Genomic DNA, 12,960 nt, shown 5'->3' with positions numbered 1-12,960 from the left:
CAATAGGGTGGAGTCAAAGGCTTTTCGTCTCATTAACTCTCCTCCTCTTACTGACTCCCTTTAACCTCTGTCTCTTCGCCGCACTGTTGCATCTTTATCTCTTTTCTATCGCTACTTTAATGGTCACTGCTCCTATGAACTGTCTGCTTGCATTCCTCCACCTCTACAACGGGCGCGTAGCACCCGTCTGGCAGCAAACTCTCATCCCTTTTCTGTCCAACTCTCTAACGCAAGAATTAAACGTTACTCCCAGTCTTTCATTTATGCAACAGGTCAGCTCTGGAACTGTCTCCCTCTGTCTGTATTTCCTGCTGCCTATGATCTCCAGTCTTTCAAATGCAGTGTGTCCAGGCATCTCAAAATGATCGGATCTTGAATTTGGCTTTCTATTGTATTATGTTTTTCTCTTGGAGGGAACTGTTACTGCGGGCTCATGGCCTTTGGTTCCTTCTTCCTTGCAAAAAAAAAATAAAAAATAAAAATAAAACACCAACATTCACGGAAAACTCATCACTCAAATGTCCATTCACTCTCACCTGGGTGTGAGCACCCACATACATGGCCATAACCACCCTAACCAGCCACTCCTACAAGTCAAGCTTTCTCATTGCCCACTTCACCACCTCTCTAGGGACTCTGTCAAAGGCCTTTTCCAAATTAACAAAAACAAAGATCCCTTCTCCTACCAATATATTTTTCCTGAAGCTGTCGAACAATGAATATGGCATCAGTGGTTCCCCTACCTGGCATAAACCCAAACTGCATCTCATCAATATTCACTCTTTCTCTAATCACACCTTCTAAAACTCTCTCCATTACCTTCATTATCTGATCTAAAAGCTTTATACCTCTATAATTTCCTCTTTCCAGGGCATCACCCTTCCCTTTATACACATTTACAATTACACTCTTCAGCTAATCATCTGGGACAACACACTCATAAATAATCCTATTTATCGGTTCAGTGACTAAACTCACCCCTATATCGCCTGAGGCCTTCAACATTTCGGCAGTCAACCCAGACTCACCTGCTGCCTTCCCCACCCTCATCCTGCCTATTGCCTCACTCACAGTAGCAGTATCAATCAAAGGCCAAGGGCCAGACACTGGATCTGCTGGTTCCAAACCTTCCCTGTCCCAGTCAAACTCCTCATTCAACAACCGGTTATAATGCTCTCTCCATGCATCTTTAATATCCTCACTGGTCACCACTACCCTTCCTTCATCATTCTTCACACACTGCTCACCTATAATATCCCGATTATCCCTCTTCACCTGACCTGCCACCCTAAATATATTTTTCCTTTCCCCATGATTTAGGTTCTCAAGATCAAGTAATAGTCTCTTTGACTCAGACTTTGCCCTGCATACCTCTCTTCTAGCCCTACGCTTGGCAGCCAAATATTCCTCTTTGCTACCACCCTTCTTCCATTCCCGGAAAAGCCTTCTTTTCCCCTTAACTGCAGCTTCTACACCCTCATCCCACCACCAAGTTACTTTATGTCTTGGTGGTCCTCTTGTCCAATTGCATGTTACATCAGTAACTCTCAAGAAGTTGTTCTTGAGAGCTCTGTACTGTTCATTAACACCTCTGTCTACAGCTCCCTGTTCAGCCACCACTCTCCTCAACTCGCTATAGAAGGCATCCCTTACTACTTGGTTTTTCAGCTTCCATATTTTCCACCTAGGTACATAAGTCCTCTTTTTCATCACTTGTTCTTTAAGCACCATATCACAAATCAAGAGTTTGTGCTGCTGCACACACTCCTCACTTCCTATAACTTTAACATCCCTCATTAACCTCCTATCGGCCCTCCTAACCAGAAAATAATCTATCTGACTGCTATTTCCCCCAGACTCATACGTAATTAACCTACTGTCTCTTTTCCTAAAATATGTGTTGCACACAATCACGTCCATTGCCTCCCCAAACTCAAGTATCCTTTCCCCTTCTGCATTCCTTAGACCATACGCACATCCCCCATGCACTCCTTCATAACCTTGTGCTGCTTCACCTACATGACCATTTAAGTTCCCTCCCAAAATCACACTCTCATCATCCCCGATACCACCCACTACACGTATTAAATCATCCCAAAATCTATCTTTCTCTGATTCATCCAATCCTGCCTGTGGAGCATATGCCGATATAATTGCGGCTATCTTTCTTCCCAACAGAATTTTCACTACCAATATCCTATCGCTTACTCTCAAAACATTCATAACATATTCAACCCATTTCTCCACAACCATCACACCAACACCTCTATATCCGTCTGTCCCCCCCTGCCAAAACAACTTATAGCAACAGTCCTTCTCAACAATCTTTCTGGCTGATCCACCCCTGTACCGGACTTCCTGCAAACACGCCACATCCACCCACCTCCTACTGAATGCCTCAACGACTTCACCCACTCTTCCCCTCAAACTTCCCACATTCCATGAACCCACCCTCATCCCCATGGGTGATTTGAGGCATTGAGAATAGTAGTGACGTAAGCGCCACCTCGGACGATTTTCAGTTATGTACACCATTGTCTTCCCCCGGCCTTCCTCTGTCTGCGGCAACAACTAAACAGTCAGAATTCAACCCGGAAAATGGTCGAAAACCCTTTACCTTAGAGTGGTACCTGCGGCTCTACACGCGTCACCCAAAAAAAGGTTCTCAAGTTGACTCTGCCTAGCGTAAGCGCCACGGGCAGCCAATGGCATGAGGGAACTTGCTCCTGCCGTTGAGTTATTATAGCACTTTCTTCCTCCTGTGCCTGGACACACAACCGAGTAGTCAGAAGACAACTCGCAACATGGTCGAAATCCCTATAGTATTGAAGGTATTACCGACCCTATGAGCTCACCCAGAAAAACTGCACTCAGAGTTTACCTGCGTGAGCGTATCCGCCAGTGCCAGAAGACACGGGGCTGAGCAGCCAATGGGAGGCGGGAACGAGCTCCCGTGACTGATGACGCCCCGTTCTCGCCTCTTCCCTTCTCCCCGACCACCACAGTCGTCCTACCTCCTCCCTCCCCACCACACTGAAATTTATTGATTTTCCTTTTTTTCTGTGTGCGTTCGTAAGAACGTTTGTGCCGGCGGTATGGGTGATTCAACGGAGAGTGAGGATGACCCTGGAGTGCCTCTAAGTAGAAAAAGAGGGCCCCAGTGCAGTGAGTGGCGGTCAAACGTGGTGAAAAAGAGACGCAATCTAGGTGAAGCGTATGTGAGTAGGGTCAGTATGTGCAATATCCGGTGATTTTACGTAAAATTTTTTTCTTTTAAGATCTACCTATGGAGAAAAACGCAGTTAATGTGGCAATATTCAGATTGTGGTATATGAATGTATTACTGTATGGAAAGCCCTGTAACAGAGCTTCAATTTAAAAGAAACACGAGCTTCCTATCATATCCCACTATAAAGTTATCACAGTCTGAAGATTGCAAAACTTTAACTGCGTTTTTCTCCATTGTTTATATATGGCGTTTACGTCAGTACTATTCTCAACGCCTCATTTACTGTCCTCAGGCTTGCTTTGAAACTTATTTTGTTTTGTCATCTTCAGTATTAATAAAGAAGGACAGACACAGCAGAGGTCCCACTCACTGCACAGTCCCAGGTCCAGGCAATGGATCTGGGACCCCTAGCCCACCAGCTTACCCCTGGCTGTGGTAGTGGCCTCGGGGCACCCTGCCAGGACAGCTGCAGAGACACCCTCCAAGCGCGTCTTGGCACTGCAACTATCCCGCCATTATACAGTGCTCGTCAGAAGTATGGAGCGCCCTGCGTCCCTCCTGAGAAACAAACCTTTCAACATTGAAAAAACATATAAATAATGCATTTTATTTACCTTTAGTGCTTCATAGGGTAGCCTTTACGTTTCTTCACGGACCTGAGACGTCTTGGAAGTGAAAGGGCGAGGCTCCTGAGGTGCTGGAGCGGTATTTTGTCCCAGGAGTCACGAATGGCGGCTTCCAGCTTAGGCAGAGAGCTCACGTCCTTCCCTTGGAGACTCTTCTTTACGAGGTACCAGAGGTTTTCAATCGGGTTGAGGTCTGGGCTATTTCCTGGCCAGTCTGTCATGAATGATACCTCGCAGTCACGAAGCCAATTGGTGACCGATTTGGCCTTGTGAGCAGGTGCACCGTCCTGCTGAAACACTTGTGCATCTGTTAGCTCGAAGGAGTCTGGTAAATGATCACACAGAACTCCAGGTAAACATCCTGATTCACTCTGAGGTTCTTGGGAAGTACAACAAGCTTCCCCAAACCCTTCCCTGAGAAACAACCCCATACCATGAGTGAATCAGGATGTTTAACTGTGCTTTCTACATACCGTGGGTCAAGTGGGTCACTACCTTTGCGTGCTCCTCTGTTACAGGTAACACTAAACGTTGCCTCATCAGACCACAACACCGACAACCATTGCTCCTCACCCCAGTTTAGATATTTATTAGCAAAGGCAAGCCTACAAATTCTCTGGCTGCTAGAGAGAAGAGGCTTTTTCACAGGCCTGTGACTTGTGTAACCAAGCTCTTGCACCCTACGAGACACTGTTCTCACTGACACCTCACCAAACACTTCTGGGTTGCTCTCCTTAATTTTCCTTGCACTCACACGAGGATTAAACTCCACTGCACGTTTTAAAACATTAACAGACCTTGGGGAAGTTTTCCTAGGCCTACCAGACCTCGGTTTCTTTGTGGGAACTTCACCACTGTTTTCCTCCCGAAACCGCGCACACCAACGACGCACTGTCGATCGTGCCACACCAACCAATTCACTAATTTCCTTTGTCTGGTGGCCTGCCTCCTTTAGAGCAATGATCTGGGATATGATTTCACTCGATAGTTCACGGGTAGGTGCCATAACAAAGTTTTAAAGGCCAAAACACTGCGGGACACTCGGTAAAAAATGGCGCAATTTGAGAGGGACACTCGGCGGAGTTCCTCTCTCTCAGGCAGCCCGTGGGCGACTGAGGCGGGAACCAACCAGCGTGTCGGAAGGCCTCAGGCTACCGTGACGTCATGTTCGGAGCTCAAACTTGTGGCTCAATTCTTACCCCCAAAAATGGGTGATTCTTTTTGGGCCATAAGTATTGCGCGCCCGGCGGACAACGCTGAATACTTCTGACGAGTACTGTACACCCACTGATAGGGCAGCCTCCTGGGGCGCTACTCCCAGGTTTGGGCCCCTCTCTATTGGGCGGAAGCGGCAGCCTGGGAACCGCAATGCCCTGTACCCTCTAGCATAGGCCTGAGCCCCATCTTGTCCTGGACCCACAATTTATGCCAGCGGAACCCCCGCCACGCCTCCCCCCAGAAGTCCGCCACTAGGTAGTGGGGGCAAAGTTTTCTGGCCGCATGCCCTTGCTGGCACCAACCCCTGTAACGTAGTGGGATACGTTGTGTGAAATGTAAAGTGCATGTGGTGTAGTGCATAGATAGTTAGAGGAAATGTTTAGGAGAGTATGCTGGTCTACTCTCCATGTTACTGTCACACTGAAAAGGTCAGCAAAGGGGGATGGTCAGTTAGCTAGTGAAACAGGAGCTCCAGCTCTCCCTATCACCAGGATTCCCATTCCCCTCGTGAGTACTACCCTGTTAGGCCCGTGCTACAGCCTCCTCCTAACCTCTTCCTTACAAATAATCCTTCGGCTTACACTGTTAATCTTTTCTCTCCATTGGGCTCCTCCGATCACAACCTTATTACCTTAACCTGTCCTATCGCTCTGGTACAGCCTGTGGACCCTCTAAAAAAACGTCGTCTGTGGCACTTTTGAGCTGCAGATTGGGAAGCCCTTAGGCAGTACTTCTTTGATTTTCCCTGGAATAATTATTGCTTCCATGGCCAGGAGTCATCTGATTGTGCCTTGCGCATTACCGAGGTTATTCTCTCGGGCATGGAAGCATAAATTCCCTTCTCATATCCTTTGACTAATGTAAGAAAGCCTTTGTTTAATCACGCTTGTTCTAATGCTGTCTGCAAGAAGGAAAGGGCCTATAAAAGGTACCAGAACAAACCCACCCCTGAATCACATCTTGCTTACGTTTCTCCCCGGAATCGTGCTAAGCCTGTTCTTCGTTCTGCTAAAAATAGTTTCATCCGTACTAAATGCTCTCAACTCTCTAACTCAAATTCTTCTCGCTCCTTCTGGCACCTTGCCAAAAACCATTCTAACAACTTTACTTCATCATCCTTCCCTCCTCATTTCTACTCTGATGGCTCTGTAGCTATTTCTACTGATAAAGCATATCTCTTCACTCAGACTTTCTCCTCCAATACCACCTTAGATGATGCCGGTGCTGTTCTTCCATCACTTCCCCCCTCAGACTTCCTCATGGCTGATAATAAAATTTCTTCAGCTGATGTATTTTCTGCCATCACAGGCCTCAATACTAACAAGGCATATGGGCCTGATGGAGTCCCTCCTGTTGTCCTCAAGAACTGTGCTTCTGTGCTAACACCCTGCCTAGGTAAAGTCTTCTGCCCTTGTCTACCAACTTGTACCTTTCCTTCTTGCTGGAAGTTTGCTCTCATTCAGCCAGTCCCAAAGAAGAGCGACCATTCCTAATCCTCTGACTATCGTCCAATTGCCTTAACATCCTGTGTTTCAAAAGTTTTTGAGTCAATTCTTAACAGAAACATTTTAAAGCGTCTTTCCTATCACAACCTTCTTTCTGATTGTCAGCATGGGTTCCATCAGGGACGCTCCACTGGCAATCTTCTCACCTACTTTCAGACTCCTGGTCATCCTCCTTTCGTGAATTTGGCTAAAGCTTTACCATTTCACCTGATATCTCGAAGGCTTTTGATCGAGTCTGGCATAAATCTTTAATTTCCAAACTGCCCTCTTACGGTTTCTATCCTTCTATCTGTGCCTTCATCTCTAGCTTCCTTTCTGGTCATTCTATAGCTTCTGTTGTAGACGGCCATCGTTCTCCTAGATCTATCAACAGTGGTGTTCCTCAGGGCTCTGCCCTATTACCAACTCTCTTCCTTTTAATCATCAATGACCCTCTAAGCTGTACATCTAACCCTATCCACTCATACGCTGATGATTCCACCTTTCACCTTTCCGTTCGGTTCCCACAATGTCCATCTCAGCAGTTACTTCAACAAACAAGGGATGAGGCTATGGCACACCTGATGTCTGACTTGGCTCGTATCTCTGACGGGTAAAAATAATCTAGTAGTTTTTGCTGCAACAAAGACTCAGTTCTTATACCTATCAACCCGACAAAATCTTCCACAGGAGTACCCACTAATGTTTAATAATATTCAGCTTAATCCTGCACCATCCTTGAACATGCTTGGGGTTTCATTCACTCAGGACTTATCTTGGAAAGATCATATTACATCTCTTGTAAAATCTGCTTCCAAGAGACTAGGTGTGCTAAGTCAACTCCGTACCTTCTTTACCCCTGCACAGTTGTTGGCTTTATACACGGGTTTTATCTTCCCCTGTGTAGAGTACAATTCTCGTGTGGGGAGGGTCCCCACATACAGCTCTTCTTAATAGGGTGGAGTCAAAGGCTTTTCGTCACATTAACTCTCCTCCTCTTACTGGCTTCCTTCAAAATCTGTTTCTTCACCACACTTTTGCATCTTTATCTCTTTTCTAATGCTACTTCAATGGTCACTGCTCCACTGAACTGTCTGCTTGCATCCCTCCACCTCTATGACGGGCACGTAGCACCCGTCTAGCAAAAAATTCTCATCCCTTTTCTGTCCAGCACTCTAATGCAAAGTTAACCGTTACTCCCAGTCCTTCATTTATGCAACAGGTCAACTCTGGAACTGTCTCTCTCTGTCTGTATTTCCTCCTAGCTATGATCTCCAGTCTTTCAAACGCAGTGTGTCCAGGCATCTCAAAATGATCGGATCTTGAATTTGGCTCTCTCTTGTATTTTGTTTTTTCTTGTGTAGTGTCCGGAAGTGATAATGAGTTGTATCTAGTTTATTTTAAGACCAAAAGTTCGATTAAGTGGGAGAATGTGGCCGAGGTATAGCTGTTTCCATGTGAACGTGTTCAGAACGTATATTAAGTTACCTAGTTGCTAAGTAATTTTTTTTTCCCTACTGTAATTTACTAGTATTAACCCTTTAACTGCGGGCATTGTTTTGCCCCGACTGGCCTCTCCCGTGGGGGTTTCAGCCAAAATGTAAACAAACTTTAAACCTTTATAACTCTGCACAGAATAAATCTAGAGCGAAAAATAAGGTACCATTAGAAAGTACTAACCTTCGGCTATGCAATGATGTAGGTTTCATGATTTCGTTGACTATCACTGGATGGGCAGTGCCGTTAGAAGTGAGCGATCTAAAATCACTATTTTTCGTTCACACACCATTACCTTCGGTCAAAACACCATTACCTTTGCTCACACACCATTACCAAATGCCAACCTCATTCTGATAATAATACTATAAACATATATGAACACTGCACATACGATAAACACCCACTCTGTGTTCACTGAGGCAGGTAAAAGGCACTGTAATTGCTCGCACTTCACTGCCACGTCAGCGGTGTTGTAATCACTATTTTTCGCTCACACACCATTATGAAATGCCAACCTCATTCTGATAATAATACTACAGAGATAGCCCAATTATCCGGGCTATATGGTGTTAAGGGGTGCCCGATTGGTCCGAAAGCACGATTAATCCGGCGGAAACACAAGTACTGTACTGTTAGACTGATTTATTTACTTGTAAATGTACACTTTAAGTACCAGAAAGACCTTTCCAGTTCAATGTATATTCCTCCAGCTTGTTTCAGTATTTTTCAGACTATATTCAGTTCGGTAAATCACGTTTTCTTACTGAAAGATTTCCTCCCTGTTAGTATCGTCTCGTTCTAAAGCTGTACCTACGATTGTTTCCAGCACAATGGACGAAACTCATCGTACTCAAATGTGGACTTCGTTTCCCAACTTCCCAACTGAAGATTAGGTTAGGTTACATTATTAGGTGCAGTTAAGCTAGGTTAGGCCAGGTTTAAACACTTAGATTAGAACAGTGTCTTCTGCCATTACGTTAACGAATCAAAGAGCCATCACACCAGAACAGCTAAAAACAGCGGGGAAAGATTTAACAAGAAATGTTTATTTACCAACCCAGAAATAATCAGAAAAATATAACAGACTATCAGGATGAACTGATTTGGTAAGGTGCTTTTACTGCTTACAGCAAAGCGTATGTTTACCCCCCTCAAATACTCAATGTTCGTGAGTTCAGAAATTTGTGTGCTCCCGTGGCAGACCTTGAAACCATTTTTTCAAAGTTATAAAGTCAGTTTCTTTTTCTTACAGATTTGAAAAGACTCGTCTGGTACACCTGGCTTTTTCCCCTCCTCCCTAAATCCATCTTGTGATTTGTTATGATTCGTGAAAGAAAATTAGGGGGCATGTTACATTAGAATTTAAACATAAGGTTAGGGTGAATGTTCCTTTAGCATTTAAACATATCGGCGAAAACATCTGGGATGAAAGGACCGCCGAGTTGTTTGGGATGGTAGAGTAGGGTTGTATAAACATACCAGTGACCTTGGTTCCCTTCCCATAATTGTTTGCAGTTTTTATGGCTGTCCCTAACTTAACATTACTGACACCGGTACAGTAAAGCATTGTTTAAGGCTAGCAGCCATAAGGGGTTAATGGAATACATTATTGTTTGTATCAATACTCTCTCTTTCACACATACACGAACGAACAAAAGAATGTGCAATAAATGTACACTTAACTGTAAGGAGCAGAAATAACTGTATGCTCTGTCGGTCCGAAATGTGTTGGGAAGCGACATCGAACACAGAGTGTGGAACTGAATGCCACCTTACGAGAACACTTGAGATGAAAGTATTTTTTCTTATTAGTAAACATAATTGTTCCATTTCGTCCCCTATAATTGTGAAATTTGTAAATTTTCGTCCAAGCATACAGCCTAATAACCTTACCAGTTCAGTTCATATTCTCTAGTTTGTTTTTGTATTTTTCTAGTTTGTTTTCTTATTATCATAACGTTCCTTAAGCCTTACCTACGTTTGTTTCCGGCATATTGGAAGAAACTTACTCATAATTAGGGTGCATGTTACATTAGCATTTAAACATATCGGCGAAAACATCTGAGATGAAGTGGCAGGCCGCCTGACTGTTTGAGATGGTAGAGGAGGGTCGTGAAAACATACCAGTGACCTTCATTCCCTTCCCATAATTGTTCACAGTTTTTAATAGCTCTCCCTAACCCAACATCCCTGACACCGGTACAGTAAAGCATTGTTCGAGGCTGACAGCTATGATGGGGTTAATGGAATGCATTATTGTTTGTATTAACACTCTCTTTCACACATACAGTACACTTAAGAACGAACAAAAGAGTGAACAGTAAATGTAAGAGGAAGAAATAACAATGCTCTGTTGGTCCGAAATGTGTTAGGAGGCGCGATACCTAACGAAGAATGCAGAACTGAATGCTAACTTACGAGAACACATGAGATGAGTATTTTTTTTTTTTTTTTCTGATTAGCAGACATTCTTGTTTCATTTCGTTCCCTAAAACTAGGAAACCCATTACTTTTCGTCTAAGCATACAGCCTAAAGACCTCACCAATTCACTTCATATTCCTCCTGTTTGTTTTCTGTGTTTTTCTATTTTGAGGGTAGTAAATTACCTTCTCTTGCTGAAAGATTTTCTCTTTTATCACGTTCTTTAAGCCATACCTACGATTGCTTTGGGCATAATGGAAGAAACTCATCGTACACAAAAGTGGATTTAGTTTCCCAATTTCCCAACTGGAGCCCAGGCTAGGTTAAATTAGGTTAAATTATTAAGTAGTTAAGCAAGGTTTGGCTACGTCAGGAGTATCAGTTGCCTCACCAAACTCCATCCTACCACCCTTGTGATCGAGTTGTGAGCAGGAGGTGTGGGTGGGGGCAGGGTGAGCAAGACTCTCTCTGGTTTATCCATGCCTCTCTTCCTAGAAACTGGATGCTTCCTGTTTAAACCGGAGCTATCGTACGGAAAATTCTATGAATTACTGTACCACTGAACCATTGGGTCACGGCCCGGATATACCGAAAGCTGGATAATCCAAGCCTGGATAATCGAGCTTCCACTGTATAAACATCTATGAACACTGCACATACAATAAACACCCACCCTGTGTTCACTGAGGCAGGTAAAAGGCACTGTAATTGCCCGCACTTCACTGCCACATCAGCGGTGTTGTAATCACTATTTTTCGCTCACACACCATTACCAAATGCCAACCTCATTCTGATATTAATACTATAAACATATATGAACACTGCACATACGATAAACACCCACTCTGTGTTCACTGAGGCAGGTAAAAGGCTCTGTAATTGCCTGCACTTCACTGCCACATCAGCAGTGTTGTAATCACTATTTTTCGCTCACACACCATTACCAAATGCCAACCTCATTCTGATACTAATACTATAAACATATATGAACACTGCACATACGATAAACACCCACTCTGTGTTCACTGAGGCAGGTAAAAGGCTCTGTACTTGCCCGCACTTCACTGCCACATCAGCGGTGTTGTCACTCACACAGCTGGACAGATACTGATGCGTGTTGGTCAGGGGTGGGGTGGGGGGCCCGGGGGGTGGGAGGTGGGGGCCCGGGGGGTGGGAGGAGGGAGGTGGGGGTCGGCTGGAGTGAAAGAACTTAATAGCTACTCTCCCTTGAAACAATTGGCGCACGGAAAAAACGCGGGGTATTCAAAATATTCACAAACATTCGAGAATGACACCCGCGGTTTGGTCCAGTTTTTGCAATGTCATTCTGAGATGACACCCGCGGTTTGGTCCAGTTTTTGCAATGTCATTCTGAGATGACACCCGCGGTTTGGTCCAGTTTTTGCAATGTCATTCTGAGATGACACCCGCGGTTTGGTCCAGTTTTTGCAATGTCATTCTGAGATGACACCCGCGGTTAAAGGGTTAAGTCTCTTTATAGTATAAACACTCAAGTGGATGGGAATATGTGCCTATGGTCACGTACTCCAGCATAATGTACTCATGCATTAAGGGATGTAAGGCACGATGATTTTTATCGTTTTTTGATGTAAGGGTATAGAGAGAGATTGTTGTAAAGTAATTATTGTAACTACAGAATGTCATTTTTGGAGGGTAATCGATTGTGAGGGGAAAAGCATCACACTGAGATCACGAGCCTATAGAAATAAAAAATTTCAATTGCATAAGCCATCATCCCCCCCTCCCCCTTTCCATCATGTAGTGTTGGCGTGTGACTCACTCGCCCACTGACGGTGAAACGAGGCAGATGGTCGGTGCTGTAGTCATCCTCCCCCCCCTCCCAAGGAATTCTCAGGTCAAAGTGTGGAGGTCAGTCCCAGTGAGTGAGTCCAGGTCCCAGTATCGAAGTCAAGGTCAAGAATAACAGAGGACTGGACCAGTGAACTATGTGCTCAGAGGGACGATTATGAAGAACCACACTAGACTGAACCTGGGACCAAGGAGCTAAGTTTGGTGGAATTTGATATTAGCACCATATATTTTTGAATAAAGTATCAACTGATTCAGGTTTAATCTGTAAGGCTAGTAGATGGGATGATTTCTACTCATTTGTTTGGTCTTGTTAATACATATTTCCTCCCACTCAAACTTTATTGTTTGTATAACCCTTGAGAATTGGTGGTATAGGGATTACCTAGTAGCTTGTTAATGTGTATCCCAGGAGCATTTTGGGAAATTGTGAAGGTTGGGCTTGGGTTGGCTGAGTGGAGACTGATTCCTGTCATTTTGGCATGCTACCACTCTTAACTTGACCACTTGAAAAGTAATAAACGCAACCAAAGAGGCCGCTACTGGGAGAGAGTCTCTGTCAATCTGAGTTCCTGAACGTTCCAGCACACAGTGGTCATCACTAGTGACTTGATTTCTGCCCCTTTTGATCACGTGAAAGTGCGGATCACA

This window comes from Coenobita brevimanus, chromosome 86 (genome assembly GCF_032717465.1).
Source record: "Coenobita brevimanus isolate Jiangsu-jjx chromosome 86, ASM3271746v2, whole genome shotgun sequence".
In the NCBI taxonomy this organism is placed as follows: domain Eukaryota; kingdom Metazoa; phylum Arthropoda; class Malacostraca; order Decapoda; family Coenobitidae; genus Coenobita; species Coenobita brevimanus.
This window is presented reverse-complemented; position numbering follows the sequence as displayed.